Source organism: Mauremys reevesii, linkage group 9 (assembly GCF_016161935.1).
Source record: "Mauremys reevesii isolate NIE-2019 linkage group 9, ASM1616193v1, whole genome shotgun sequence".
NCBI classification, from domain to species: domain Eukaryota; kingdom Metazoa; phylum Chordata; order Testudines; family Geoemydidae; genus Mauremys; species Mauremys reevesii.
This window is the reverse complement of record NC_052631.1, coordinates 38,476,170-38,502,642: the sequence shown is the minus strand read 5'-3', so window position 1 is coordinate 38,502,642 and position 26,473 is coordinate 38,476,170. Positions and strand designations below refer to the sequence as shown.

Sequence of the window (26,473 nt, the reverse complement as noted above, 5' to 3'; positions counted from 1 at the left end):
AAAGGGACTGTTCCAGCCAAAACGGGACATATGGTCACCCTAATGTGGTAGGAGGGAGAAGAGGGGAGGAACCACCTGGGTCCTAGTGCCCTCATACTGTGTTTGTGGGGGTTAAGTCTCCTCTCCACTGTTCTGGGTCCAGGCGGATCCTTGAGGATGCGGTGGCTCTGGTTTGCCCCCTCCCTCCAGTGCAGGAGTCCCTGTTTTGGCTGCTTCTGGTCTTTCAAAGTAAAACACCTTTTGTGGTTTTTCGCTTTTCGTATATAGCTGTGATTGTGATGCTGGTTTGTGTCATAATAAGGACACTACCAGTCATATCATTGTACAAGTGAATCAAATTACTGGAAATGCTGATTTGTTTTCTGTACTTTTTGAGAATCCAGAATGTTTTTTTCATTTGGACTATAAGAACATCATTTACTCATCCCTTAAAAATAACACAGACACTGGTTGAATTATAATGTAAGATGTGTCTGTGTGCTACGTAACATCCACATAAAGTAAACTCGGTGCACTCTCTCCTCCGAATACTGTCTTTAGCACCGAAAGCATCTGAATGTCCTGAAAATGTGGGGTTCCTTGGAATCCAGTGAGCTTCCTCCTTATCCGATAATGTGTTGTGTTTTGTAATGAGGGTAGAGGATTGGGCCAGATTAGAGGATTAGGCCAAAAGAAACCTGATGAGGTTCAACAAGGACAATTGCAGAGTCCTGCACTTAGGACAGAAGAATCCCATGCACTGCTACAGACTAGGGACCGAATGGCTAGACAGCAGTTCTGCAGAAAAGGACCTAGGGGTTACAGTGGATGAGAAGCTGGATATGAGTTGACAATGTGCCCTTGTTGCCAAGAAGGCTAATGGCATTTTGGGCTGTATAAGTAGGGGCACTGCCAGCAGATCAAGGGATGTGATCATTCCCCTCTATTCGACATTGGTGAGACCTCATCTGGAGTACTGTGTCCAGTTTTGCCCCCCACACTACAAGAAAGATGTGGAAAAATTGGAAAGAGTCCAGCGGAGGGCAACAAAAATGATTAGGGGGCTGGAGCACATGACTTATGAAGAAAGGCTGAGGGAACTGGGATTGTTAATTCTGCAGAAGAGAAGAATGAGGGGGGATTTGATAGCTGCTTTCAACTACCTGAAAGGGGGTTCCAAAGAGGATGGATCTAGACTGTTCTCAGTGGTACCAGATGACAGAACAAGGAATAATGGTCTCAAGTTGCAGTGGGGGAGGTTTAGGTTGAATATTAGGAAAAACTCTTCCACTAGGAGGGTGGTGAAGCACTGGAATGGGTTACCTAGGGAGGTGGTGGAATCTCCTCCCTTAGAGGTTTTTAAGGTCAGGCTTGACAAAGCCCTGGCTGGGATGATTTAGTTGGGAATTGGTCCTGCTTTGAGCAGGGGGTTGGACTAGATGACCTCCTGAGGTCCCTTCCAACCCTGATATTCTATGAGTCTAGAGTATCCTAAATATTTGTTACACCAGAAATGACATTTTAAGAACAAAAGCCCAGATCCTCGAAGGATCTTCCATTGTAGCAGTGGATACATCAAATCTATTGTTTCTTTACTCACACTGAGTAGTGCCTTACTCCATTGAAAACAATGTAGGATAGTCAGAGTAATGATTAGTAATGATATTAGAATCTAAGCATACAGCATTTTATGTACAATGCTACTAGAGAGAAGCTACTGTATGTCAGACATTTCCACAAGGCTGTCTTGTGAATGCTAGAACCCAAGCTCAGAAGGTAAAAAAACGGAGACCAAAGAACTAGATTGGTTTGTGTTTCATTTGAAAGAATGTGTCTATGTAATCTCAGTATTCTGGTACTGATCATAAAAGAATAAATCTAGTAAAATTGATTGGTTTTCATTGAATTTTCAAGTGTCTTAGAAAGAATAACAAACTAGGGACAGTAAAGGAAAATATAAGGTACAGAGCATATGACAGTGCCCCTTTGAACATATGCTGCAGCATAATTTGGCTTTCCAGCGTGAATACAAAAACAGAGATAATTTATTGTGGGTTTGGAAGGTGTCTGACGTGTCGCACTGTTCATGGCAAACTTCAGCTTGGCATGGTGCTGACATTATGTGTTGTTATACTTTGTAGAACACAGAAGGAAAACATTTTGCTCTTTTTTTTAAATTCCAGGTTCAGGGTTTGGTGGATTGGATTCTTGCCAGAAAAAGGGAATGAGTACAAATGATTAAACTTAAACCTAAATTAAAATTCCTTAACTTTATTTTTATTCTTAAAAGCTGAGGAGAATGTTTTTTGTATCAAAATATGTGAAGAAAAATTCAACAATGCTAAATTTCTCTATGGCCAAATGAAAGCATTTATCTGATGAGAGAATTCTAGCAAATGGTAGGTTCTAAATTTGGTGGTTTTGCAATATGTAATATACCAACTTGCAACAAAATCTATGTCCCAAATCTTTTTCAAACTAATTTTGAATTATGAGCTGTAGTTTCATTTTGAGGTTCTAGTAATTACATACCTGATGTCACTCTTATGTTCTATTCCCAAAAATCCTTGATGTGATTATAGTTTGTAAGTCACAGCTGTTTTTAGAGTCTGAACATCAAGCTAATCTATTCTGTTATATGCAGAGTTTGTCTGCTGCATATTAAAGACCTGAGTTTACAGGTATGGCTGATCATTTGCAGAATTTCCTGATTTATATGTATTATCCTGTAGGCATGCAATTGCTTGTACTATTCATGCAGGCATGCAATTATTAGTCCTGCAGTTGCACAGGCATGGCTTAGACAATCAAGTCGTAAGTGTCAGCATGGAATGAGTTGTAAACCTGAGTAGAGGCTTTCAACTATACCCAGTACAAACCCAATGGGACCTGACTACAACTGTCAGGTTTGGATTAGTTTGGGTGTGACTTGTCTAGCATGCATTTGGGTTTTTATCACTGAGGGCAGTTTGTGGCAAGCTGTGATGTGAAACTACCCTGCATCAGCCCGCTGTGGACTAACTGTGTGTGCACCCTGCTAATGTGTGAATGAACAGTTTGTTAATGCACTTTGATCTAATCCTGTTTCAAAGGGACTAGATCAAAGCATGTTAACAAACTGCTCGTGCACTTGTCAGTGGGGTGTACAGTCAGTCTGCAACAAGCTAAACTGGGTAGATTCATACCCCAGTTTGCCGCAAACTAATTGTTCATTTAGTCAAACCCTTAGTTTGAAATGCATATTTTTGGGATTACTATACTTGGGGAGGTTGTCGGATTGAGTATGAAACAACTCCACACTCTTGGGCTTGGTGTGGGTTCGGAATTGGCTGTGGTCTAGTTGAATTTGGGTTGGGCTTTAAAATTAGGCCCAAGCAGATCTTTAAACCTGATGGCATTAATGTTCCACTAAAAAAATTTATATTAAGGGTGGGGGAGGGGTGGAACACTTTGGGATGAATAGGAATAACCATGTCTGACTCTTTGCTGAAGGAAAGTTTGCAATGGGATCTAGCCTGGATGTCACTATGAATGAATGGAAGTGGAAATGTGCAAACATCCAAGTGTAAAGGGATCGGAGAAATATTGCATTACAGATTGTGGAACTGCCAGCTTATAGAATTACAAAGCAATTTTGACTCAGAATTATGTATTGTGATATTATAAAGAGCACAAATATGACAAACGGTGATTTTGAGACTATTAAACCTGTGTATGTAAATTACTTGTAAGTAAGGCATAATTATAGTACACTCTTCTTGAAGATAGAGGCTTCTGTTCTTGGTGTGTATTTTTGCATGGCACACTACTGACCTTTGGCAATCAGATGCCGTATTTGTTCTATGACTAATTTGGGTGTACATTTCAAGTGAACAGGTAACTGAATTTCTTTCTGTTTTTTCACCACATCGCTAATTCTGGAGAAAAATGCTTTCATATCTAAAATTCTTTGTGCCAGGTGCATGTTTAATTGTCTTTACCAAATCCAAGCCACAGCAGAAAACAACTTCAGTTACTATGGTGGTGGGGAGAAATCCACAGCTTGTTGCTGAAGATTTGGTGCATACGCTAGCGCAGTGGTCCCCAATGCGGTGCCTGTGGTCCCCAATGCGGTGCCTGTGGGGGCCATGGCGCCCGCTGGGGCATCTATGTGTGCCCGCATACTGGCTGGCAGGCAAGCATCCGCCGAAATGCCGCCAAAAAGCGGCATCACCAAGAGGCGTCGCTGCTGAAATGCCACTGATTTTCTGTGGCATTTTGGCGGTGACACCTCTTGACGTTGCCGCTTCTCAGCGGCATTGTCCGCCGACCACGGTCCTCGGTGGCTCGTCGTCCAGTGCCCGCCACCCGGAATAGGTTGGGGACCACTGCACTAGCGGCACCATGCTACTCTTTCAACCCCGAAGATATGGTTCGAAATCCTAATTCTAAAATGAGAAACTCTCTTGTTTTACTTGGGAACTTTTTTTATTCTTTCTATCACCCAAAAAAATGAAAATGGTGAAGGATTAAAAATGGTCTGTTCCGTTGCAATTGGATGGATTGTTCTAGTTTTTCTTAACACTTGGTGATATACATATATGTTAAATGCACACACAGCAGAGGAGTAGAATTGCCAATACTGGCTGGTGCTATGCTGCTTCTGTGCAAATTTATCCAATTCCAGAAGCTACAAAAGTGTGAGGTACCCGTGGTGCAGTTTGCTGGCTCCTGTGGTGGTTTCCAGGTTATTTTGCTTGATTATTTTTTTAAATGGGTTTCCATGGAAGTTACAGATTCTTTGCAGAACTCACTGCATTACTATCTGCAGATAGCACCCATTGGCCACGCTCTTCAGCAAATGGCACCATTCACAGGGTTTTTTTATCCCTTATATTCTAATGCTAACACACTCCTGAAGTACAGTTCTCAGACATTCTCCAAACAATGTCTGCCATTTCTGCACAAACCTATATGAGATTTTATTAATGTGAACAAATATATAAACGTAAAAGCTCATTTTCACCTCCCACCTAAGAGAGATTCAAACCTCCTATTCCATGGTGTATTCTGTTGTACCAGTTCCTTATGGTTTAGAGAGAGCTCATTAGTGTGATCTACCAGTACATTCACTTTCATCATGCTGAATCAGGCAATCTAGACTGGGTGAAACTATAAGGATTTGATATAGAATGGTGTGCTTTTTGTTGCTGCTCTTAATTTTCAATTCTTTAGAGAGTAAAGGCCTTGGTCAAAGCCCCTTTGAAGTCAAGTGAAAATGTTTTCATTGACTACAAGGGGTTTTTGGATATGGCCATTAATACATTATGAAATGTTTATTAGTAGCATATATTTATAGAGCAAAGTTGTTCAAAAAACCCCAAAACGTCTTGCTAGTCCAATGAGACATGTTATCAACTGTTTGGTTGAAATACTGCTGCTTTTGCATCATATCCACTTCTGCAGTGAAAGCTGTTCTTGATAATATCAATACATCAACTTAATTATTTACTGAATTACTAAAACTTCATGTTGATAGTATCATTAACTCGGCATAATAGAACATATATCCACAAATACCCATCGAAGGAATATACCTATTGAAAAAATACATTTTCCCTACATGAAACTATTAGATACATCAGTGGATAACACTTAAATTACTACCTGTCAAAAGATGAAACCTGTTAAACTTCTTGTAACTCAAACAGTAAATTACAACAATACGTTTAGTTGTTAGGTAAAAGATGCATTAATCTACAAAGTGACATGATGGAAACTTTTATTTATAGATGTCTTGAAGGAATAAACCTATGAAAAATAAACTTTTTTTTTTAAAGAAAAGTATTAGTCACTTTTAGAATATCTTCTGTCATTCATTAAGATTCATGTTATTTCCTCATTTCTTCACTAGATGGCAGGACAAGATCAGTATGCTCAGACAGGAGAGGCCATTAATGGTAATTTCAGCTGACCAAAAGGAAAATCACAGGCTGTAGTGAAATTGACCAATTTGGATGAATGGGAATGGAAAGTGAAAAAGGGAAACAAAGTTTGTTTCACATAGGTAGAAAAATTAATAAATTTGGACTTTCAAGCTGCCATTCTTAGAAGCACAGTACAATAACGGTTAAAATGCAGACACTAGAGAGTGGCAAAGTGGAGTCTTTATTTAAAAAAGACAGTAGAGCATATAATAATGAAAGTAACTTAACTTGCCAGTAATTTTCTCCCTGTCTGTTATTAGTGAAGACTCTCTTGTATTTGAATAAGAACTTGCTTCCTTGTCTCTCAGCTTCTCTTTCCGATAATTCAGTGTATTCACAGCCTTACAGTTCTGTTGCTGTAAAAATGAATTGTAGAAGTTAGAGATGTAAATGATACATTTTCATTTCAGCTACCCCAAAGTAAATTCAGAGTAAGCAAGAGCACAGAATCTACCTCATTGTGGAACATAGTCCATCAGCTTGCCAATGTACTATTGTTTCTTGTCATACATTTTCTGGTGCTTTGTCCAGCGTAGGTGGAGATTCTAACTGCTTCCAGTATACCATAGACAAAGAATTCACACTTTTTTGATCCTGGAGTATAGACACAGAGTTAGATCTGTTTTTTCCCCAATCTATATGTTTATCTCTGCATTTATACTGTGATTATCATCTTATTATCAGAACTTCTATGAAGAAAGCAACTACTGTTTAAAGACAAATATCTTAATTTAAGCAGCAGCAGTGGTAAACCTATCAAGATGCATATAAGTTAATTGACTTTTATATGAGGGATTTTTAAAGTTGCCTTAACTTCTTAATGCCAAAATCAATACCCCTTTAGTGTCTCCCACAAATCCCTAATAAATAGTGTAATGACAGAACTTCATTTTACTGTGTAAATATAGGCAGAGTATTTTTTTGTTCCAGTAGGAAAACTTAAACCAGTTCAGGGCAGATGTGAATCGATCAGAACACCAGCAGCGTAGACAGCAGGTTACCGAGCTATTGTTCTTGTGAAACCCCTTTTTATGTGCTCTGAGGTACTTAGATCAATAGCCTCGACTTAGTGGCTTTCATGATCCAAGGACAGCTGGCTCCAAGGTGGGATTTTCAAAGCTGCCTAGGGGATTTGGACGCTTGAGTCCCATTGACATGAAAGGGAAATTGGGCATCACAATCCTGTAAGAAGCTTTGAAAAACTCAGCCATTGTGTTTAGCTTTGCCCTTCAATGGATCTTGCTGTAGCTACTGGAATTCAAGTGCAATATTTATTGTTAGGATTGATTATTTGATAGGTAAATAATGCAGGAAGCAATGAGAAAAAATGTCATAATTTCTGAGTGCGGTTTATCTGCACTTAACTTTAGAATAGTGTCCTCTTTATGAAAATCTTCTTTGCCTTCATACACTAATACTGTCACATGGAGAAAAAAAAACAGGATGCAACATAGATTTGCATATAAAGTGCTATTTTCCCATGATTAATTCAATTCTTTTGGTCATATATTGACGGAGACTTTAGACACTAGGCAGGAAAGCAGGCAACTTAAAAGGAAAGAGGTTTTGCTTAAAAATAAGGCAAATTGAGTATTAAAACATTAGAAGTAAATATTCCTGGAGACCTCCTCCAAACGTACTCATTCTTCATCTTCTGCACCAGCAAATGTAACTCCTCCTCTCTGGTGTTGAGTCCCTTCAATTCTTGTGAGTTCAGTAGGGATAGGAATGGCTAAGCAACTAACAGGATTGGACCTCAGGGTAAGAGCAGGGAAAGAATGTACATATATTGTCCCAACGCTGTAAAGTAGCATCTTCTATGATAATTCCTTGACATCCTCATCCTTCCAAAGGGAACTGAATATGCTCAGCAGCTTGCAGACCCTGTTGGTTAACGATTGTGTATGCCTAAAGATGTACACAAATCTGCATAATGTATGTTATCTGTTGCACAAGGAACTTTGTTAGATCACATGAATGTTAGAAGATCCAGGTGAGAATTATTTGTTATCCTAAGAATGTACAAGTGGATGAATTTGAATAAGATCATTGCGAGAAGACACACTGGTATCACATCGATTCCAATGAGAGTTGGGTGACTAGTTGCTATCTATGCCTATTATCTCCCCCATGAGATCTGACTGGTAAAGTGGTTAGAGCTCATACACGTAGATGGCTGTCATCCAAGGAAAGCCCAGGACACCTGAAGCTACTACTGACTGCAGTTTTCATTTTGTTGCACTATGTGTGCAAGGAGTGCTATGGAAATCATATAGTTCCCATAATCAATTTAGCTATGCTTGCTAATAGGGCTACAGTAATTTGGTTTAGTAATCTGAGAGAATTTGATTGTGCAAGGGAAATCCATCCCTTGGTTTGGGCAGATAGCAGATTAGGGGATGCCAAATACTATTTTTAGAAAAAAAGGAAAAGAAAAGATGGTTGATCCTCAGGATGTTGAAAGGGTAGAAGAAATGCTGTAGTACCATGTGAATTAACTTGGTACTTCTGATTCAAATTTCAACACCAAAGATGTTGTGACTTAAAGATTGTTGCAGAAAAAGGTAGAATGGCCTTAAAGAGCGAGCAGCAAAGAATCTTGTGGCACCTTATAGACTAACAGACGTTTTGGAGCATGAGCTTTCGTGGGTGAATACCCAGCTCATGCTCCAAAACGTCTGTTAGTCTATAAGGTGCCACAGGATTCTTTGCTGCTTTTACAGATCCAGACTAACACGGCTACCCCTTTGATACTTAAAGAGAGAGGTGACAATGGTTAAAAAGTCAAAATTTGAGGTAAACTTTATTGTATATGGAGAAATAGCTAGAATTCTGGATAGCTTTACCATCTGCTTTATTTCTCTTATATATGTAGGTCGGAGGTTTCTATTTCCTTTCTGCCTTTTACTACCCTTCAGTGGAGTGTATGAACTGTAGCATGAAACCCAGGCTTTGATATAACCAATGGAAAATAGCATTTTCCACACACCCCAGCTTAATCTGACATTAAATAAAGGATCACTGCATTATATCCTCTTGTTATTAGTTCTTTCATGGATTTCATGCTATTCCTGTTTATGAATAAATCCAAATGTCAGACCAACAAATAGAATGTCAGGATCTATGCACATCTCTGAAACCTATTGTATTTATTTAGATTTATAACAACAAGGAAAAAGTTCCTGTACTGGATTCGAGGCACCTTTGGCACAATTATTTTAAAAAAACAAACACATGTCCCAGATGTCAAAAATAGTTCCATTGCCCTGGTGGGAAAAATCGTACTGAGTGGTAATTGATTATTGTTGTACTAGGAACTGTGTGAAATATAATGAAACTCAGAGCCACATGAGATATAATAGGTTTCAGGTTACACTACAGGTTAAAAACAGTACATTTTTGTCCCAAAGTCCACGAATCTTTCATGGAGCTAGTTTTTAGTGAAACAGAGCGAGTTCTGATCTTATCTTACAAATATAGCAGTGGTGTTTCCATTCTGCTCCCCATTGGCTCTGAACTGTTTGCAAAACAGAAAATTTGTCACTTTTAAAAGCAGACTTATTTTGTGGGCCTGTACACCAGGAACCCCTGGGCCAAATGACACCAAATTTCTATCACACACTCTAGCCCTGCTCCTTGACATGTACAGCAGCGTAAAAGGTAATTTACCTGATAGAGCTAGTTAAGAAATTGTTTTTCTCTGAAAACTGAAAATAATGACAGCTAGGCTGGAGCTGAAATATTTTATCTACTATCCAACATTTTTCACTTTTCTGCTTTTCAACTATATCTTGAAAAAAAATGTAATTGAAAATGGATGTTTCCTGTGGAAACTTCTATTTTGATGAAATAGCCATTTTCCATCCAAAAATTGATGGAATTTTTTTGACCTACTCTGCTGCTTTGTGGATTTTAGAGGCTCTGAAGAGCCTCAGCTATACCGTTGGTGCTGGTCCTCCATAATTTTTAGATTTATATAATGCTTGTATCAACTTACTCCATGTGCGTGCATTTAAACTTAACACATATATTAAATACTGAAACAATTGGCAGGTTGACCCAATGACAATTTAAGGACTCAACAAAACCAAGTTTAAAGGCCTCCGTGTATTCCTATACAGATTTTAAACCCTTAATCCTCTCCAACCCACTCCATCAGGAGATATCTAGATAAAAAGAAATTATATGATTCTATTAAAATAGATAAAATAGTTGTCTTGTTAGTGGCAGAAATGGTTACCATATTCCATCCAGTGGTGGCTGCCATTTGAGGCTGAGAGGCACTGTTAAAAACTCGAACAGGTTATTTTATATATATAATGTGCCTTATTCTGCTGTTGCAGTGGAAAGCAGGAGTAACTCCACTGAAGACAATGGAATTGCCACAGTGTAAGCAGGGGCGGCTCCAGGCCCCAGCACGCCAAGCGCATGCCTGGGGCGTCATGCCGCGGGGGGCGCTCTGCCGGTCGCCGGGAGGGCGGCAGGCAGGCCACCTTTGGAGGGTCCGCTGGTCCCATGGCTCTGGTGGACCTCCCGTAGGCGTGCCTGTTGAGGGTCTGCTGGTCCCTCGGCTTTGGTGGAGCCGCGGGATCAGCGGACCCTCCGTAGGCACGCCTGCGGGAGCTCCACCGGAGCCGCGGGACCGGCGACCAGCAGAGCGCCCCCCGTGGCATGCCGCCGTGCTTGGGGCGGCGAAATGTCTAGAGCTGCCCCTGAGTGTAAGTGAGAGGTGAACTGGGCCTCGTGTGTGGAAATAGCGTAACTCTGATTTGCATGTAGTGACTTCCTTGTTTTGGGTGGACCAAGAGCCAAATTTGCTTGTCTTTTTCCCTCCCCAAAGCTCCCATGAGCTGCAATTAGTCACCAGTTTCCAAATCTTCTATCCCGGCAGTCATATAAAAGGACATGAATTGTGCAAACTCCCTTCTTCATCCTACACTTTATTCTACTTGCTCACAGTATGACCAGAGGTCTCTGCCTATCTGAAACCCTAGCAATCTCTCATGGAAATCCCTGACCCAGTGGGCCCTGGTGGCCCCTATTGTCCATGTGGCTCTCCAGTGAGGTGGAAATGGATGGTTTTCATCATTGCATCCCTCCAATAGTTTCTGGTTCCCTTTTTCCATGAGGTCATATGGTTTGGGTGAGAGAAAAAAGTGTGATTGCCTCACAGCTATATTTATACCTAAGCCTGGTTAGTAGAAATAGCATTCCTCACTGTTGCAGGATAATGTAACACCATAAATAGAGCTATCAAGATTGTCAAGCAGCCTTTGTGGTTGTCAGAGCAGTGATGTTAAAAGAAAGTGTTTTTTCCTCCCCCAAATAGTTTTTTTTTTTCAAACTGTCAGGAGAGCAACTGGTGAAGTGAAGCTTTGCTTTTGCTTTGTAGCTTTCATTCTATGAGACGGTTTAAGCAGTGAATATGATGAAATAATTATATAGAAAATAACTTAATTTCCATCAGAATGTTAAAACGGGTGGCTGTGATTCTTCAAAATGTCTTGAGCACTCGAGGAAATAATTACAGCTAAGCTAGAGCTGAAATATTTTATCCACTATCCAAATGCCTGCAGATAGTCCAACTTGCATGGTACCTGGGAAGGCAGGGGGTGTGAATGTTTGATGCTCAGACTAATTACCTGGCAATGGTTGAACTGGGAGGAATCACATCTCAACTCATTGGCATTCAGCAGCACTACTGCTGGATGAAAGAGAAACAAATATGCAGAAGTGCAAGAAGAGAGGAGACAAAGGGCCAGATCCTCAGCAGGTGTCGATCAGCATGACTCCACATTGACTTCACTGGAGTTAAACTGATTTATACCAGCTGAGGATCTGGCCTGAAAAGAGCAGCTAGAATAAAGCCATTTCTTGAGCATGCCATGAGCTCTCCTTGGAATCTATGCAAACCCAAGCAATTAAGTTTCTAAGCCCACAGGAGCCCAACACATCGGTGTCTATGTATTGTGGCAATTAGATCACTAGCTAGAAAATAGCAACCAACTGACTATGGATCCCCATGGACACGAGGGAGGAATGGGTGTGCCATCGATGCCCCAAAAGCTCAATACCATAGACTCCACTATCATTCCCTGCCCTAAATTCTGAGCTGCTATCTGTTCCACTACTTTTTTCCACAATGACACAGGAGGTAGGGGTGTGTGTGTGTTTAAAAAAAAAAAGTCAAGACTGGAAACATAGTGCTTAATATCTGTATATAATACTGGATGCAGTTACTTTATTCCTTACTGTCTCTACCACAGATTTTAGATTTCATGATCCTGATCATCAGCCCCATGCTCTACTATCTCCTTTGTAGAGCTCTCATGATATAAAAGGGATGGAAAGCTGGGAATCCGAGGCTGGTATGTGGCTGTTGTCAGGGGCGGCTCTAGACACCAGCGCGCCAAGCAGGCGCTTGGGGCAGCCCGATTTCTAGAGCCGCCCCTGGCTGTTGTAGTCAGTTATATTGGCACCCCGATAAGGGGTGTCTCAGGGGCTGGAGGGGCCATGGCTTATCTTGTTCTCAGGACTGGGTAAAGGCAAGGGTTTAGGGGCTGCAGCCTGGGGCACTGGCTCAAGGGGGGGCCCCGCAAAAATAAATCAGAGGCAGTGATCTCCAGGCCGCTAAAAGGGGCGTTCAGGCTGCCTGTCTGCCCTGGCCCCACGCTGCTCCCAGAAGTGGCTGGCTGCTGGCACGTCTCTGGGGCCCCTGACATAGGGGAAGGTGGCTCAGCATGCTGCCCCCACCCCCAGCACCGTTCCCACAGCTCCCATCAGCTGGTTCCCGGGGAGCTGTTGGGGCGGTGCTTGAGGATGTGGGCAGTACACAGAGACACACTGTCCCCCTACTCCCAGGGGCGTGCAGAGATGTGCCAGCAGCTGGCCACTTCCAGGGGTGGTGTGGGACCAGGGTAGGCAGTCAGGCAGCCTGCCTGAGCCCTGCAGCACCACCGGCTGGGAGCCACCTGTGGAAAGCACCTCCCAGCCAGAGCCTGCACCTCGCACCCCCTCCTGCACCCCACCCCCTGCCCTAGATCAGAATCCCCCTCCTGCACCCCAACATGCTGCACAAGCCCAGAGCTCCCTCCTGCACCCCAACCCCCTGCCCTAGTCCCCTCCTGCACCAAACTCCTTCCCAGGAAAAAAACTTGTATACAAGGGCCCCTCAGAATCAGAATCCCCTTCCTGTACCCAAGCTCCCTCCCAGACCCTGCACCCCCTCCTGCACCCCCCAATCCCCTACCCCAGTTGTCTCCTGCACCAAACTCGCTCCCAGGAAAAAGACTTGTATACAGGGGCCCCACAACATCTAATAGCCTCGGGGCCATAGGAGAGTTAATCCGCCCCGGTGGAACTGGTCCCATAGACTGTAAACTCTTTGGGGCAGGGGCTGTCTTTTTGTTCTGTGTTCAGCACCTACCAAGATGGGGCCCTGGGCCATGACTGGGGCTTCTAGCTGTTACCACATAGTTATTATTTATTATTATTACAAATAAAATAATAATCCCAAAAATCAGGGGAAGCAAAGGTGGCTTTTAAACCCCCTCAGTCCTGTGGCAATCATAGTTTGGACTAACCTGAGGAATTGGCTCCATGTTTGAGCCAAGAGAAAACCTTTTGGTTCTTTAATGGTATTCAGTAGGATCTTTGTGTTTCCCAGGCTGGAATTTAGCCCCAATACCAGGCTGGCCTTCAGAAGCTGCTGTTTGGGGCAGCTGTCTAGTTCTTTAATAATTTTTGTTTCCCAACAAACTGCAGAGTTGAGACTTCAGCGAGATACAGAAAATCTGTGGTTATTGTACAGTATATTGGTGGGGTGGTGGAGTTAGCTTGTGATATTGCAGTGGAATTAATCTAGTTTGCAACATACATGGACAGTACAAGTAGGGCTACAATTTTGTCATGGAGGTCACAGAAGTAATAGAATCCGTGACTTTCAGAGACCTCCGTGACTTGAGCCCACGGGAGCTGCAGGGTCCCCCCCGCCGCCTGTGGTGGCTGGTAACTGCGGGGGCCCTAACTCCTGGCTGCCACAGGTGGTGGGGCCCCTGGGAGCTCCCAGCTGCAGGCAGTGGACCCCACAGCTCCCCATTTTGTCATGCATATTTTTAGTAAAAGTCACAGATAGGTCACAGGCTTCCATGATTTTTTCTTTGTTGCCCATGACCTGTCTGTGACTTTTACTAAAAATATCATGACAAAATCTTAGCCTAAGTATGAGTGATGTTAAAAGTGTTGCAGGCACCATTATTGGCCCACAGAAAGATTAAGCCAGAAAAAGTCTATCTTTGCAGCTGTAACTGTTTTAGATAACAGCCACAGAAAATTTTTCTTAGTAATAGGTATTCTATCTTGTCTAATAGGGCAAGGCCTTGGATTGTTGGATTCTCATGGTGGGTAGTGAGGTATGAAATCAGAAGTCCATGCCCACATATGCATACACATATTCTATGATTGCCAGCTAAACTGCACACGGTAACATGAGAAATAGCATTCCTCTTTCAAAACTCAACCTCTTCTTCATGAACTAAGGAAAAATCATGTGTAGCTCATACTCTTTGGGCTTATATACACTTTAGAGACCAGTTGTGTACCATTCAGTAGTGGATAGCGATACACAAACCAGTATATTACAAGTCAAATTAGAATGCAGGCAGTGCTTGTGCCAGGAACATCCAGGGTTGAACCCAGATGCATTTATTATTTTCACCATATTTAAAAAATAGACTTTCATTTGCTGCTCCATCCAGGTCTGTCAATTACACCTTTCTCTGAATGCTATGTATAGTGCAGCCAACCATAGGGCATTTATAAGTCTAGTAACATTACTGGAGACTAAAATGAAAATGCTGGTGACTTAACAGAAGGTTCTGAGTAATAGCGTACGTAGGACAGAGATTAAGGCCATTGAAATACCCAATAACGTTCTAAATAGAAATAATTTAATTAGGGTAAAAGTGTATTAAATAGATTCAAGCATCAACTGATATTTCTCACTTCTGCTATTAAGCTTTTACCTAGAGTAGCTAGCCATAATTTAGTATAATGTACTGGGGTGGAAGTAATAAAGTATAAAGGCTTCCTTCCCTTCCTTGCAACTTCCTTCAGGCCAAGGTCAATAAAGCTTAGTGGGTCTGTAGTGATGGCAGGGAGAGGTAAGAGTGAAAAACTCACTATGTGTTGGTGTTTTGTTACCAAAATAATCAAAATGTTCCTGTGTAGCACAAAATGGATCCACACCCCTAATCATGCTGGGATACTTGAGCTCTTTCTCCTCTTTTTTAGCTATGATGACTTTCTGAAATATACCCTCACCACATTGTGTAAAAGCAATTCCGCCTTGGTTTAAAATAATTCTTTTGGGGTTGAATCCTTGATGGCAACTTACTCTTAGCCCCAGCCTTTTTCTTTTCTTTTTAAACAAGAAAAAGAGCCCATTAGAATAAGGGAAGGATTGTAATAAGAGGAACAAAAGTTCCATTTTAAACATACTCAAAAGCGATTGAACTAGGCCACAATAGAAACATGTGACATGCTCTTAAGGTCCTTAATGGCAAAAAAGGAAAGATTTTAGGAAAGATGTTAACTGATCACTTACCCCATTCCTTCCTGTTGCTTGTAGATGCTATGGATACAGCCCTGGATTTGCACAGTCCTATGCCTCTATGTCAATTAGTTAGGTTTGGCAGAATTCAATTTTAATTTTTTCTTGATATTATCCATAAAAATTATATTAAGATTTTTTTTTCAATTTTGATTAATTTAAATGTTCACTCTTGTATGAAATTGTGTGTGTGAGAGAGACAATAATTTCATAGCTGTAGATACTGGGATTCAAAAAGTTAAAGCTTTATACATGTTAAAACACAAGCTGTCAACATCGCATGTCGAAATATACAAAGATATATAAATATCCTTAAATCAACAAATTGTACCTGTATTTACTATTCATTCACTAGTCCATTTGTAACAAGCCTAATTCAAAAATATACATCACTGGATTTTGACTTGAATAAGTTCTCAAGCTGCATTTTTCTTACTTTGCCTACCTGTACATTTCAGTTATCCTCTATGGAAACATTTTTCCATTGTCTTGTGAGTCTATGGTGAAATCAACGTTTACTGACATTTACCAACAAAATCTAATCCTCTAATTAGTGTTGCCAAAATCTCTAGAGTATTTGTATTGCCTACTATTAGCAGCCAACTTATGACTACCTCTATATGGGTGCACTGGAGGAAAGTGTTTCCTTGCATTAACTCCCCAGGTGGCCAGCCATAATTTGGCCCATAATTTCTCAACGGGTGGGCAAATACTATTTAAAAAATTCTTTGTAAAGATTAATTTGAATAAAAATTACCATTGATACTCACCAACCCTTTTATTTCCTGTCTGTGCATATTCATATGTGAAAATGTTTGAGGAGAAGCAAGGCATCACGGATACTTATAAAGTTTGTATTTGCAGGGCCATTCTTGCTGTAAGTATTCACATGGACATCATGAAAGCTCTGGGAGTCATTTAGTCAGGGAGCAGAAAAATTGCCATGTGACTTAGGTAACCAGTTACTCGCAGTTTGTGTACAAATTGCAAATATTTCTGCCAAAGCACTCATGAGAATCCATGGCTGAAATATGTTCATCTAAACCATTTGTCTAAAAATGAACAAATTAGTGAAACTTGAAGTCTGTTCATTGATAGGTTGGAAGCACAGAAGTGGATAAATGTGTCAAGTAAATTGTTCACTGCAAATGGCTTGCCCTGCTCTAGTCTCCTCTCCTTGAGTATGTAACTCCCATTAATGAATATTTATGAACAGTTAATGCACATTTAGAAGAGAATATACTCCTTGAACTCTGTGATTTTATCCTTCAGCAGAATGCAGTTTCATGCCGAAGGACTGTCAGTTCTGTTTCTCTGGCCATTCCACTCCATCATAAAATAAAACTCTTCTCTTCCCTTTATTTGATAAACTGCACATTACACACTGGTATAATACTGTCAGTCACTCAACAATGGAGACTAAAAAAGAAGCTGACTGCAAATGATGTTACTTTATTGGCAAGGAAGTAGCATTTTGGAAGCCTAATTAACGTTCCCTGTAAATTGTACACATGTGCAGCAATCTTGTCTAATCTGCACAGGTCAGAAACTGTCATTCACATCTCCTCTGTGTGGCCCTTTCAGATCCTGCCCTTCTGCTTTCCTCTGCCCCCCCCTGACAGGGTGCCATGCAGCCCTGCATCCTTGCTGCAGGGGAGTGGAAGCACTTCTGGTTTTGGGGATGAGCTTGCAGGGGTAGGGGGGGGGAGGGGAGAGAAGGCAGCAGCTCAGGGACAACCCTCAGACAGGAGTTCAGGGAAGGAGCCCAACTCGGCTTTGCAGTGCTGGCCTAGGATAGTGGAGGCTCCAGAGCAGAGGCCTGATGGAGCCAAAGCACTAACCACCTAGGGTGACCAGACAGCTAATGTGAAAAATCGGGACAGGGGATGGGGGGTAATAGGCACCTATATAAGAAAAAGACCCAAAAATCGGGACAGTCCCTATAAAATTGGGACATCTGGTCATCCTATAACCACCTCATCCGGCCATTGGTTTCCAGAGATGTGGTGATTGCCGCTGGTGAGAGGTGGCAGGGGCGGGAACTGTGGCCAGGGCCTCTTTTGGGGAGAGCCCAGTTAGGGGGTCTGAATTCCCTGGCCAGGAGAGATGTGCGCCGACCACCACTGGGCTCCTAAGGCTTCTGCAAGGGAGAAAATTGCTTCCCCCTTGGACCATGCGAATAATAGGGACAAGAATACTGGAGAGGAATCTGCCTGGGGCAGCCCTCCCTACATATCCCTCACCAGACACTGCAATCTCTCCTTACACACCCTCAACCCTGTGCCTCACCCCCCCGGCCCCAATAGTGTAAGAAGACTTTTTTTTAAAGTGTAAGCTTGTCCAAGGACAAAAATGTACTGCTCAGTGGAGTTTGTCCCCACTTAGTACAAAGGAAATCTAGAGGGAAGGTGGATCCTAACACGGTGGTTGGTTTGTTTGTTTTTTCTTGCAGTTATATGCAATACAAACTGTAACTCTTAGAACATTAGGCAAGGGAAATTGTCAACCATTAATCTTTCTGTTCATCATTGCAACTGTTGTGGGAAGGGGACAAAGAATTGGCACTGAAGACTTTCTGCATATCCGAAGAGTAGGAGGTTATGTAGGCTAGTAAATAGAGTATTGGAATGGGAGTTGGACTCAGGAGACTTGAGTTCTAATCCCAGGTCTGTCACTGATGTGCTGTGTGACTTTAGGATTTACCTGTTTCCTCTCCTTTTGCCTGCTTGCCTGGATTAGACTGTAATATTTTGGGTGGCAGGGACTGTCAATGAGTGTACATGTAGCCCAGTGGGGACTGGATATAAACTTGGGCCTGGAATACAGATAGCAAATAATAGTATTTAGCCTTGTTATGCAAACTCAGATATGTAGATGTTCACAGCCACATCCTGGCCTACCTGTTTCAAAAAGTTGAGAATTTGTGCTACAAAGCTGTTTTTCCTGAGTCACTCAAATCATTTTTCACTGTAAAATAAAATAAAAGTTTTCCAGAGCAGAATTTCATATAATTAAAGTAAAATTTACATATGAATTGAAAGGCAGATAATATGTGGCAAATAGTGGCAGCTGATTAATAAGTAAATGAACAAGCTAAAGGTCTGATCCAGAGTCTAATCAAGTCGTTCCATTAACTTCAATGGACTTTGGATCAAGCCCCAATTTAGGAACACAACATAATATATTATTTTTTGTTCTGTGTTCAAACAGTGCCTAGTACAGTGGGGTCGTGCTCCATGCTCTTCAGTGCTACCCAAATGCAAATAAATAATAATAATTTATTTGGCTTTTTTTTGAGTAGAGCAAGAGCAGTTTCATGTCCTGAATAAAACCAAAATGAAAACAGTGCAATATAAAATTTCAAACCCTAAAACATTTAATAATTTATTTAGATCATTGTGAACCAGCTCAGTGTTTGTTGCTCATGGATTAGCCAGGTCTGTCCGACATAAGAAACAACATTTGAAACTGTTGAGAAAGCTGGGAGGAAGTTGCTAAGCAGTGTAGTAGTTTTGTACATGCAGTGCCACATCATCTTAATGTCTTCCTTATCTGATATCTTTTTTGACTGTTCATCAGCCAAATCACAAAACGCCAAACATAATGTGAAGTAGGGCAGGGTCTGTTTATGTTTGCGTAATTCCATCTGAACATCTGTTTCCTTTGAGTTTAAACTAGTAGTCAATATTATTATGGAATCTGTTGTAGGGAAAGATCCTTTTACTTTTTCACTATAATGGGGAACATGTAACTGTCCCTTTGACGTTTTTAATGTCTGGGTTTGAGGAAAAATTGATACAACATTGTAATCCATAACTTTGCTAGGAGAAAATAAAAGGGAACAATTGATGCCATGAATGTTATGCTGCACTTATACTTAACAACTCTTGAGACTTATGTGAGCTTGAGTATGATCTGGTAGTTAATGCAGAGAACTGAGTCAGGACTTCTTGGCCTCTATTTCAGTCTGGGAATGACTTTCTCTGTGACCTTTGGCCAGTTGCCTGGCTGCATAAAATTAGGTACTGAAGCCCTTGAACTTGCAAGCTCCTGTGAACCGGCAGACTCCTCCAACCACACGTGCTCCCACTGAAATCAGTCATGCTGTGTGGGCTTGGGGGACCTCCCATGCACAAGGCTATATGTATTTAGCAATGGTTCTTGGTTCAGGCCACTAAGAGCTCCTGCCACATCTGGGGCGGGGATACTGTCAGAAATGATGATAATTCAGAGAAGCAAACGGTATCACTCAGTACATAGATGGGAGAGACTGGTAAGACATTGCTACCAATTCATCAGAGTTTAAATATCCTCACATTAGAACATTTGTTTACAAATAGGTTATTAAAGTAGCTTCTGCATTTCCTAAGACAGACTCATCATCAGTGGACTAAATATGGAGGAGAAAATGCTACCAAAGTGCTTTTATCAGCTTTGGTTGGTGTCACTGTGACTTTCTTCTCCCTGCGCACTCCACTGTTCCCTTTCTCTACATATCCTCTCCTCGTGCCTAGGATCTGTGCAGCCTGTGCACAACGAAACCAGTGGGAATCTTTGTACTGTCTTAAATGAGCTTTGGATCAAGCATTGTATGCAAGCAGAAGTGGCTCCTAGTATAAGTAAAGCAGTGAGTACAGCTTAAATTCAAGGGATGCTGGCTCCCTGTCCTGTTTCCATATCACAAGCTCACACACCACAGACTCCTCTCTAAATGCGATGATGATATTTCCAGGAAGGGAATGAAGTCACAAAAGCAACCAATCAGTACTTCTGGAGCTATGAGTTATCACAAGTCCCACATTCTAGAGCAGGTATTGTATTTTCAGGAAATATAAGAACACTATAGCACCCTTGTGGTTGGGCAGCAGGCATCAGCATAGGGACATACCTGCCAATCTCTGTTGGTTCTTTATCAGCAGTATGTTCAGTAGTAACTCAACGACACCTCAGAGCAAGAACTCTATGCACCATAATAAACAGTGTACACAGTTTATGGTGTTGACTTGAACAATTTCATCACCACATTTCTTTCGGAATCATAACAAACTGCAAAATGAAAGGACTACATTTTAACACTCATTCAGATGGTGCTTCAGTCATTGGCATCTGCTACCAGCTATGGCAATAGTGAATGAGATACAACTACCAAAGTACTTAGCACAAAAATTTGATAATCCCATTTGCTAAAGCATAAAAGATTTCTAAATGAGTGTCTGCATCTCAAATCTACACATCCGAAACTTTATCCTACACTTCAAACATTTGTCATAAGCTCCCCCAGGAAGAACCGTGATTAAACTTTGTGTCCTGGAGTAAAACATGAGGTTTTATTATCTTCTTTCTAAAAGGTTTCACTAATCTTGACACTTCAGCACACAGTTAAATTTAGGAAGCCTGTATACCACTAAAGGCAGTTCAAGTTTTCTACAGACAATGAAATACAGCATATCCTCACTCACTGGCTTAGGTCAGAGGTCATCTTTCACCCTTGCCTCTGGTCAGGGACTGAATGACATCCTGAACAACCGGCACTTTGTGTTTTATGATGCCAAGTGACAGTGAAGTAGTTTATAATATGATCTACAGCCTTAAACTGTCTAGAGGGACGTGGAGATGACAATCTTTGATAACTGATTCATGATGAAAGAATAATTGCCACAGAGAAATGAAGCTGAAGAGGCAGGAGCATAGGCTACAAATAGCTGTTATGTGTACTTTAAGTACTCTAAGTGTTTTTTAACTCTGAACTGCAGATGTCTTGTGAAAGGAGTGAGAAGAGAAAGGTATTTACTTGGTGCCCATCAATGGTATTGTTATGGGTTTAACAGAGTAGCCACCAAAATAAACCCAGCTTTTCAGGGGCTTTATAACCTGAAAATGCATCAGGCAGAATCTGAATATACAAGTAATTATTTTATCTTATCTCTCTCCAGAACACACACAAACAAAATAATAATATTTAGCACATGCATAATGCCTTACTAATGTGAATGAATTAAATGTCACAATGTCTCTAAAGGGGAAAGTAAGGCATAGGTTAATGGCTCGATTCTAAGGCTGCTTTACCCTGCTCTGGCACTGTAAAGGGATCTTAAAATGGATATAAATTACATTTACACTTGCATAAAGGCCTCTTTATGCTGCGACAGGCAGGGCCACAGAGGGGGGGGGCAAGTGGGGCAATTTGCCCCGGGCCCCACAGGGGCCCCACGAGCCTTGTCCCGGCGGCGGTCCGGGTCTTCGACCAGCATTTCGGCAGTGGGGGGCCCTTCAGTGCTGCCGAAGATGCGGAGTGACTGAAGGGGCCCCCCGCTGCTGAAATGCCGCCGAAGACCCAGACCGCTGCTGCTTTGCCCCAGGCCCCCTGAATCCTCTGGGCGGCCCTGGCGACAGGAGTGTATACTGGCCTAAGTGTAACTGAGAATCAGACCCCAAAGCCATGTACACTAGTGAGTTTACAGTGGCACAGCTGTACCAATGCAGCTGCACTGCTCTTGTAGCCACTCTGTGCTGATGGGAGAGGGCTCTCCCATGGACAAAATAAAACCACTTCAACAAGTGGCAGTAGCTGTGCTGATGGGAGAAGCTCTACTGCCGACATAGTGCTGTGCACACTACCACTTATGCCAGCAAAACTCATGTCACTCAGGGAGGTGTTTTTTTTCACACCCCAGATTGTCGTAAGTTTTGCCAACATAAGTGGTAGTATAGACATGGCCTAAGGTTCTTGACAAAGGCCACGGTGGAAGTCATTGTCAGACATGGACCTAGAATGCAGAAATACTTTGCTCTGAGTCCTGCGTTCAGTCTTCTTGACTATGTTGCCTTTTCTGCTCCTCCTTACGGCCAGAGGCTACATTGATGGCTCAGCAAAGGAGTCACCTCATCTGAATGCAGCCAGCCAGAGACCTGAGGGGCACTTGCCTGGCCATAACATCACCAGCAGCAGTCCCTGAGGCACCTCTACGGCACAGACACAAATGAGGCCAAGGTCTCACCAAAACTGAGACACCCACCATGGGCTTCACAGGGTCAAAAGATCAGTGCTGATGCACTGGGGGTGGAGAGGAGGAAGATTATTAAGAATAACTTGTACTGTCCAAAAAAAAGTCACTGTGACCAACCTTCTGGTCTAGTGTTTGCCTGCAATTTTCAAGGCTAACCCTGCAATGTATAACCCTATGCAAGATTACTGTTAAAAAATGGAAGCTGATATTAACTGACATTTAAATAGCCTGTAAAATCAACCGTGGGGCTGAAGATGGAGATTCCAGTCAGCACTGAAGCCCACAAGATAGACCATAATTTAGACCCTCAGTTTAATGACACTGTTTTCAAACGTGAGTGATCAATAGGCACCTAAATCTTCAATGGGAGTTGTGGGTGCTCAGTACCTTTTCAAACCAGGTCATCTGGCATTTGATCCAAAGTGAGCATCAGATCATTGCCTACATTTAGTTGCCTAAATATGGAAATGTGAATATTTTGGTCAAACTACCCAAATTCTAATACAATGGACTTATTCACTGGCACACACGGCTTCCCAGTAATTTCAAAGTAGTGAGGCTATTGCACCAAACAGCCTCCAGATCCCACCAGACTTAGAAAATCAGTAAAGCAGAAGATGTGTACGTTACTGAAAATCACCTGGTAGCAATTAAAACAATACCTTCTAAGAAGAGAAGATGAACATGTTGTTGATTTAAACCTTGGCAGTGACTGTTTTGTTGGATATATAGGAAGCTTCCCATGACATTTCATTAGTATCACAGTGAATTAACTTTATAGTGGTGTAATGCTTAATCCAATTTAGGTTTAGTGTTATTAATGATACTGCCAGGGAAATAGTTTTAAGGCAATTAAACAGTAGTATATAACGTTGCGAAGCATCACTACTAGTAGGCTGATGGCATCACAAAATAACACATTTTAAAAGGGAATTGAAAATGGAAGGATAGCACTTTCTAATGATTTAATCCTTTGTGTTTGGAAGGGTACCAAGCCACATGAAAATCTATTTTAGAAGACTGAGTGAGTGAGTACTGTGTATTTACAAAAGTAAATACGCCCTTCCTTCTGCCTGCAAACAGCTTGAGCCACATAGAGTGCATATATTGGCTTTACCATGAATGTTGCTTTTGCTTAAAAAAAATGTGCATTGTTGGCTCTGGACTCAAATATAACACCCGATTAGGAATAATAAAGGTTGTACAAGCAGAGTACATTTGACATTCAGAACATGCAGGCTAATGTCTGAGCTGAGACAAGCACACCATAGAACAGACGTCAGCAGAATATCATCAGAGTAATGACCATATATTTGTAAATATATGGAACTCCAAGGTGGTACAGTGTAGAGAAAAGCAAAAGCCTTGTGAATAGAGGATATTGGGTAGCTTAGTTCAATAAGTTTTTTACTATTTTCTTCAACTCTCTCATTCCTTCTGCCAACTATGTTTCTAGTATTTTATTGCCTTAATTCAGCACATCAGACAACCCGAAGGCTGAACCACCATCCTCCCCATGTAAAAGTCTTAGAATTCTTCCCATAGCTCTTTCTGGCACTCCTCCTCATTTTTATTGTTCCATCAAGACTCTTCTAATCCTTCCCGGTCTCCTTTCTTCTTAATCCCCTTCAATTTATGGCCACAGCCCACAATGGTTCTTTCCTGTCCCCATTTTATTTTTGTCCTCTTTAGACTACACGTTTTGCTACACACTTGTTTTCTTCTCAAAAATTTTCCATAGCCCCTGAACCATGCACTTCCCTATTCCAGGCCCTTCCTGTTAAATTTGCTCTGTTGAATATCTGTTCCTTCAGTACAAAATATCTCCTTGTCAGTAACCTTATGAAAGATGAGGTGTAATGTGACTTGCAGTTGGAACAAGTCAATCAGAAAGGCCACCTTTTCCAGAGTCCTCAGCCCAGCTTCCACTAGTGCTCATGGAACGTTGAGATCACAAACACATGCACAGGTGACAAAATTTGCAGCAGGAAAGAAAAAAAAAACCCACATTTATTTTGTCTGTTTGGTTTTGCACATTTAAATCCTAGAAACTTGTACATGGAAGGGCTAGTAATAAAGAATTGCACATCCAATCATGCACAAATGAAAGCCAGAATTTTAAAACTAGACCCTGGACTGTGGTTACAATGCTCCATATACACTTCTCAGTACCCTCCGCTCACCCCTTTTCGCAGGCTCAGTCCTAGCTCTGGGTGAGGAATTTCTTGTTTCTTTCACTCTGAGATCACTGTAATATGTGGCAATATAGCCTCTGCCTCTAATACCCATCTCTCCTATACTTCATACTGTCCTTCCTCCATAGTTTTCTTCCCCTTCTTTGTCCCCAGGGTTCTTTGTGAAATCATCTGCTGCCTTTTAAGAAAACAATTTTGTTTCTTGACCCTCACCCCCTTTTCTCTTTCAGGGCATGATTCTGATCTCAGTTAAGTCACTGAAAGAGTGAATAGCATATTGTTTGGTTCATTTCCCCCTGCCCACCCTCCATACACATTTGTTTCCCTACATTTTAGTCATTGTCAACAACCCTATTTCCTTTGTCTCTTCTCTAAGATCTGCCACTGCATGAATCTTTCTTAAATCTAGCTTCCTGTTACCCTAACACACTCTCTACCATCTTGTCTTACCATTCCCTGCCTCAACAAAGTACCCCAGAATACCCTCCAATATGTCTGTTAGTCTATAAGGTGCCACAGGACTCTCTGTTGCTTTTTACAGATCCAGACTAACACGGCTACCCCTCTGATACAGAATACCCTGGATTGTCATCAGCCTGGCCAGACACAGAGAACAAGAGTGGTCCCTGTAACAGGCAGCCTGCCCCTCTAAGGGCCAGGAGCCCTGGGTTCTGCCTGCACTGTTCAGTTAGCCCCACACTGCTGCACTTGGACTTAAAAGGAGGAAACCCAGTAGTTGAGGCAGGCTGGAGAAGAGAGCAGCAGGCAAACTGCTCCTGTGTGGGGCAAGAAGCTAGCCTTGGGCTAGGAATTGCTTGAAGGCTGCAGCCTGCCAGAAGCCTTTGGTAGGAGGGTAGACTTGGCTTGGACTCTTGGGGGTGACTGGAGCCCAGAAGCTGGTGGGCAGTAGGACAGGCTGTTGCCACTGATGCCTGCCTGCAGAAGAGGAAGGAAGGTTGAGCCCAGTATGTTCAAAGATTCTTTTTGTTTTGTTCTGGTGCTGTTTTGGGGCTTGGACTAGGGAAGGGATAAGAACATAAATGTGACCTGAGGACGGCCAAGTCACTGTACCCAAAGGAAGAGGCAGGGAGAAGAGGTTGCAAAGAAGGGGCACTCTGGGATGGTAAGTCTTGTACCAGCACCTTTGCCCTTCTTTATGGAAGGGCCCCATAAATAGACTATACACCCCAAATGTTCAGCTAATCCACCAGCCTTTACTGGTTCTTGATTCTGCTAATGGCTGTAGGAGCTGTGCTCATGGATTTGGGGGGGGAGGGGTATCTGCTTAGTGCCTGACCAAAAGAGGCATTTTTGGAATAAGAATTTGATTTCTTTACCTTGCAAGTAGAGTCTGGGGCTTCCGTATTCAATGGGTTCATATGGGGGCTGATCAGAATCCCATTGAAATCAACGGGAGTCTTGCTGTTGACTTGAGTGGTCTTTGAACCAGGCCCATAATTAATACTGGTGCTATACAAAAGGGCCTAATCCTGCAGTCCTCATTCAGTCAAAATGCCCATTGACTTCAGCTGGAGTGTTACCTAATTCTGGACTGCATGGCAGCACCCCAAATTATCTAAAGTAATGAGGGACAATGAGCTGGGAGAGGTGAAGTCGCAAGTGAATTTGAAGATCGTAAAACTCACATTTCCAGGCATAGTTGGGCTAATGCCTTACAGCTAATAACCCGTATCACCATATGTTCTTAGTAAACTA

The 26,473-nt window shown here is 42.0% G+C and overlaps 1 long non-coding RNA gene across 1 annotated transcript in view; it reads right to left on the bottom strand.

Moving 5' to 3' along the window:
• Positions 1 to 6,187: 6,187 nt before the first annotated feature.
• Positions 6,188 to 26,473, bottom strand: part of LOC120372277 — a 32,223-nt gene continuing 11,937 nt past the window's right edge. The window contains exons 3-4 of the long non-coding RNA XR_005584830.1: positions 6,400 to 6,539; positions 6,188 to 6,301 (exon numbers count right to left, since the gene is read on the bottom strand). This is a non-coding gene — a long non-coding RNA (uncharacterized LOC120372277). The remainder of the gene's footprint in view (positions 6,302 to 6,399; positions 6,540 to 26,473) is intronic.